Source organism: Arachis ipaensis, chromosome B09, assembly GCF_000816755.2.
Source record: "Arachis ipaensis cultivar K30076 chromosome B09, Araip1.1, whole genome shotgun sequence".
Classification (NCBI taxonomy): domain Eukaryota; kingdom Viridiplantae; phylum Streptophyta; class Magnoliopsida; order Fabales; family Fabaceae; genus Arachis; species Arachis ipaensis.
This window is the reverse complement of record NC_029793.2, coordinates 3155095-3161274: the sequence shown is the minus strand read 5'-3', so window position 1 is coordinate 3161274 and position 6180 is coordinate 3155095. Positions and strand designations below refer to the sequence as shown.

General features: G+C 36.4%; 1 long non-coding RNA gene across 1 annotated transcript in view; it reads right to left on the bottom strand.

The window, feature by feature from the left end:
* LOC110267085 overlaps positions 1–6180 on the bottom strand; it is a 15521-nt gene that overhangs the window by 8281 nt on the left and 1060 nt on the right. The window contains exon 2 of the long non-coding RNA XR_002354416.1: positions 3067–3074. This is a non-coding gene — a long non-coding RNA (uncharacterized LOC110267085). The remainder of the gene's footprint in view (positions 1–3066; positions 3075–6180) is intronic.

Here is a 6180-nt window from a genome sequence, read left to right as displayed (position 1 = left end):
TTATATTATTTTTTGATAGGAATAAAACACAATTTTCTACTTGCAAAAATCAGAGGAGCAATAATATCCATTCACAACAAGTATTAACACCAGCACAATAATACTCAATAGCAGCGGAAAAATCACATAAACTAAAAATTAGAGACAAGCTAACACACCAAGATTTTTAACGTGGAAAATCTCCTCAATGAGAGAAGTAAAAACCACGAGTCACCAAGACCAGAATATAGCTTCACTATGATGAAAAATAGGGTACAAGCTAAGAGAGTCACAAATTACTGCACAAAACGTGCATACAACAAGCCAAACAACCCAAGCTTCAAAGCTTACAAAACAAGAGCAAGAAGATAAAAATACCACAAAAATAGATCTACTGTGTGTGGCCAATATCTCCAAATACAGATGTCGAATTGAAGATCCGAACGGTGAAATCAAAGAACCAGATGTGTAGAACATACTGTCCAAATTTGAGCTCGATCCAACGGTTAACGAATCTACAGTGATCAATTTACAAAGACAGCTTTGTGTATGTGCGAAAATGACTTTCTCTCTTCTCTTCTCTCTAGTGTTTGGTGTTCTCCTTTCCAAATGACCTCTCTCACTCAATCCTAACTCACCTCAGCCACTTAAACTATTCATGGGCTTGAATACTAGCATTTTGGCTTTTTCTCCACATAGGAAGGGAGCCCAAAAACCCAACAAATCTCTCCCTCATAACTATGTGGAGGTAACCGCCAATCCGGCGATTAAGCAACAAACTTCAAACTTCCATCTTGGTAATGCCTTGGTCATCATATCAGAACCATTCTCATCAGTATGAACTTTTTCAAGTTCCAACAACTCAGCATCCAAAACATCACGTATCCAATGATACCTCACATCAATATGTTTGGATCGAGAATGAAAAGTAGAGTTTTTACCAAGATGTATAGCACTTTGACTATCACAAAACAACACATACCTCTCTTGAGTAGAGCCGAGTTCCTTCAAGAATTTCTTCATCCAAAGCATCTCCTTGCACGCTTCGGTAATGGCAATAAACTCGGCCTCAGTAGTAGACAAAGCAACACATCTTTGTAATCTTGATTGCCAAGACACAGCTCCACCCGCAAAGTTGATCAAGAATCCTGAAATGGACCTTCTAGAGTCAATATCTCCTGCCATGTCTGAGTCAGTGTAACCAACTAGAATAGGCTTATCACTTTCATAACACAACTTCATGTTAGAAGTACCACGAAGATATCTCATTATCCATTTTACAGTATTCCAATGCTCTCTTCCTGGATTTGAAATAAAACGGCTAACACAACCAACAACATGAGCTATATCCGGTCATGTGCACACCATAGCATACATTAAACTACCCACGGCTGATGCATATGGAACTTTTTCCATGTCTTTCTTCTCTTCATCACTTGATGGACTTTGCTTGCAACTCAATTTGAAGTGTGTAGCAAGAGGAGTACTAACGGCCTTTGCTTTCTCCATTTGGAACATGTGCAACATTGTCTCTATGTATTTCTCCTGTGACAACTAAAGTTTCTTCTCCTTTCTATCACGCTCGATTCTTATGCCAAGAATCTCCTTTGCTGGCCCAAGGTCCTTCATTGCAAATGACATTGCAAGTTGCTTCTTCAACATATCAATTCTAGAAGCATTCTGACCAACAATAAGCATGTCATCAACATATATCAAAAGGATAATAAAATTATTACTAGCAAACTGTTTAACAAATACACGATGATCAGAAGTAGTCTTCTTGTAGCCTTGTTCTGCCATAACAGACTCGAACTTCTTGTACCATTGTCTTGGAGCTTGCTTCAAGCCATACAAGCTCTTCTTCAGTTTGCAAACATGATCCTCTTTGCCTTTTACCATGAAAACTTCAGGTTGTTCCATGTAAATTTCATCCTTAAGATCACCATGAAGGAAAGCAGTTTTCACATCCATCTGCTCTATCTCTAAATCAAGACTTGCAGCCAAACTCAAAACAGTCCTAATAGAAGATCTTCTCACAACCGGTGAAAAAATTTCATTATAGTCAACTCCCTTTTTCTGCTTGTAGCCCTTGACTACCAATCTAGCCTTGTACCTTGGATACTGAGAATTTTCTTCATGCTTCAACCTATAAACCCACCTGTTCTGCAAAGCTTTCTTCCCTTTTGGCAACTTCACAAGCTCAAATATTTGATTATCATACAAGAATTTCATTTCATCTTGCATTGCATCAAACCATTTCTTATTGTCGTCGCCTTCCATAGCTTCCGCATAGCATTCACGTTCTCCCCCATCAGTCAAGGTCACATATCCATCAGTAAATGTTACATACTCACTAGAAAGATACCTCGTTGAAGGTCGTCACTCTCTAGTAGACCTCCTAGGATAGAAACCTAGTGGATCTTCAGGTAGCTCAGGTTGATTATCAGCATCATCATCAACTGGAGCATCAATTGGATCTCCCATCTCCTGGTCATCAAGAACCAAAGGCTCATTTTGCTGCATATGCTCCTGATCTTGATTTTCTGTTTCTTCTGACGAAGGAGGCGGCTGAACTGGATCTACATCAGTCAAGTCACTACTCTCTTATGATTGACTCTTCTCTGCCTTATCAATATCTTCAATGGTCTGGTCTTCAATAAACTCTACATCACGGCTCCTTACAAGCTTCTTTTCAACTGGATCATAAAGCCTGTAACCAAACTCATCTTGACCATATCCAATAAAAATGCACTGCCTTGTCTTCACATCCAACTTGGACCTCTCATCCTTTGGAACATGAACAAATGCTTTGCATCCAAAGACTCTCAAGTGACCATACTCAGATTAATCACATGAGCCGCTGTAAGTAGTGCTTCACCCCAAAAGACTTTAGGTAGCTTAGCTTCAGTAAGCATACACCTAACTCTTTCAATCAGTGTTCTATTCATCCTTTCTGCCAAACCATTCAACTGAGGTGTTTTAGGAGGTGTCTTTTTTCATGCCTAATACCTTGCTGCTTGCAATACACATCAAATGGTCCACAATACTCACCACCATTATCAGTGCGAATATATTTAAGCTTTTTACCTGTTTGCCTCTCAACCAAAGCTTGGAATTGTTTGAACTTCTCCAAAGCTTGGTTCTTTGTTTTCAAAGCATAAGTCCAAAGCTTTCTTGAATGATCATCAATAAAAGTAATAAAGTAAATAGCTCCACTAAAAGACCGTACCTTCAAAGGACCACAAATATCGGAGTGCACTAATTTCAAGAAGTCTGATTTTCTTGAAGGTTGATGCTTCTTGAAGAATAATCTTCTTTGTTTGCCAGCCATGCAATAAGAACATTTCTCCAACTCTTCATTCTTCAAACCTGAAAGAGCATCCTTTCGAGCCAAATAGCTAAGTCCTTTTTCACTAATATGACCAAGTCTTCAGTGCCACAAGCTACAAACTTCTTTACTTTCAATCGCATTCACACTACCTTTTGCAATCATGGCATGCATCACATACAAACTTGAAGTACCTTTTTCTCGAGCCGCCACTAAGTTACCTTTAGTAAGCTTCCATTGTCCAAAGCCGAAAGTGTTTACAAAGCCTTCATTATCAAGCCTTTTAACTAAAACCAAATTCAAGCAAACATCTGGAGCGTGTCTAACATCTTTGAGTAGCAGCTTCATTCCCATATTAGTCTCAAGATAAACATCTCCTACACCAATAACCTTGGCCAAGCCATCATTACCCATCTTAAGTACTCCAAAATTACCTGGAGTATAAGTGAAGAACTCCTTCTTCGGTATAACATGTATTGAGGCGCCACTATCAATTACCCAGCTGAACTCATCATCAGAAACAAGATTGACCTTGTACTCATAATCAGCAATATCAACAGTAAGAAGATCATCTGAAATAGAAGATTCACGATCATTACCACTATCATCCTTCTTTTCTTGCTTACCTTTGTTTTCCTTTTTCCAAAGATAGCAATATTTTTGAACGTGACCCATTTTGTGACAGTAGTGACACTCAACATTCTTGTATCTTTCCTTGGATTTGCTCCTGCTTTTACTTCTACCCTTTTTAACTCTATTCTGATTTCTCCCCCTGGTTTCAGTGACTAACATTTCAGAGTGTGACGAAGAATTCTGCGTCTTCCTTCTCATCTCTTTATTTAAAATGCCACCTTTAACAAGTTGCATGCTCACTTTACCATTCGGAGCAGAATTAGTAAGAGAGATACAAAATGTCTTCCAAGAATCTGGTAGAGTATTCAGCAACCACAATCCTTGAACCTCATCTTCAAACTTGATTTCCATGCTTGACAACTAATCCAAAACCCCTTGAAATTCATTCAAGTGATCTAATACTTGTGACCCCTCCTTGTATCTCAAATTCATCAACATATTCAACAAGTACAATTTATTATTGCCAGACTTGGAAGCATACAAGGATTCAATTTGATTCCACAAAGCCCTAGCATGAGTCTCATTAGCAATGTGATTATAAACATTATCATCTACCCATTGCCTAATAAAACCACAAACTTGTTGGTGTTTAAACTCCCATTCTTCATCTGTTTTAGATTCTGGTTTTTGTGTAGAAAATACGGGTAAATGTAGATTTTTGACAAACAACAAATCTTTCATTTTTCCCTTCCATAGATGGTAATTAGTGCCATTCAAACTTATCATCCTAGTAGAATTATTTGCCTCCATCTTTCAAGCAAGTTATAACCAAATACCCAAAACTGAGCTTTGATGCCAATTGATAGGAATAAAACACAATTTCCTACTTGCAAGAATCAGAGGAGCAACAATATCCACTCACAACAAGTATTAACACCAGCACAATAATACCCAATAGCAACGGAAAAATCACATAAACCAAAACTTAGAGACAAGCTAACACACCAAGATTTTTAACGTGAAAAACCTCCTCAATGAGAGAAGTAAAAATCACGAGTCACCAAGACCAGGATATAGCTTCACTATGATGAAAAATAGGGTACAAGAGAGTCACAAATTATTGCACAAAACGTGCATACAACAAGCCAAACAACCCAAGCTTCAAAGCTTACAAAACAAGAGCAAGAAGATGAAAATACCACAAAAACAGAGCTACTGTGCGTGACCAATATCTCTAGCTACAGATGTCGAATTGAAGATCCGAATGGTGAAATCAAAGACCCAGATGTGTAGAACACACTGTCCAAATTTGAGCTCGATCTAACAATTAACGAATCTGCAATGACCAATTTACAGAGACAGCTTTGTGTATGTGTGAAAATGACTTTCTCTCTTCTCTTCTCTCTAGTGTTTGGTGTTCTCCTTTCCAAATGACATCTCTCACTCAACCCTAACTCACCTCAGCCACTTAAACTATTCATGGGTTTGGATACTAGCATTTGGGCTTTTTCTCCACATAGGAAGAGAGCCCAAAAACCCAATATTTTTAAGAGAAGTAAGACTTATAGTTATAATACACACGCTTTATGTCTGGCACAATTGTCTAAAATGTGAAAATTTGTAGGTCAGTGACCTAACAATATTTCCATTGTTCGTGTAGCAGAAGCATCCCATTTTAGTCACATGAAAAAGTTTGATTAATAGTAGATTTTTTTTCAGGCAACTTGTTATTAGTAGGGTTCTAATTTATTTGGTACATAAATCCAATTTTAAATCGTTGGGAATAGTTAAAAATTTGGTAAAATTATATTGATATACAAAATATTTAAATCTAAAAAAAATAAAACAAAATGAAAAAAAATGGGCTAACGATAGAAGAAATAAATGTTATTAGTTGATCTTATATGAATAAGATTAAATTTATCATGAAACCATTCATCACAAAAACTCAAATTAATAAAAGAAGATAATATTAATAATTATATTTTTAACATTTATTTTTAAGTAAGAGCTTCATTTTGAATTTGCTTAATTTTGTATAGGTATTTTTTTTTCTTTTTATTTATTTTATGCTATGTTTTATTTTTGAGGTCATTCACCAAAATCGAACTATAAATTGACCTTTTAGACATAGAATTTCTGACACTATATCATAAAATTATTCATTCTAAAAATTTAAACTAATAAAAAATAATATTAATAATTATATCTCTAACAAACTTATAAAAAGATGTAGCTTTTTGAAGCCATGTCATAATAATATAATAAGTACCAAACACTTTTTGTAATAACTATCCCTT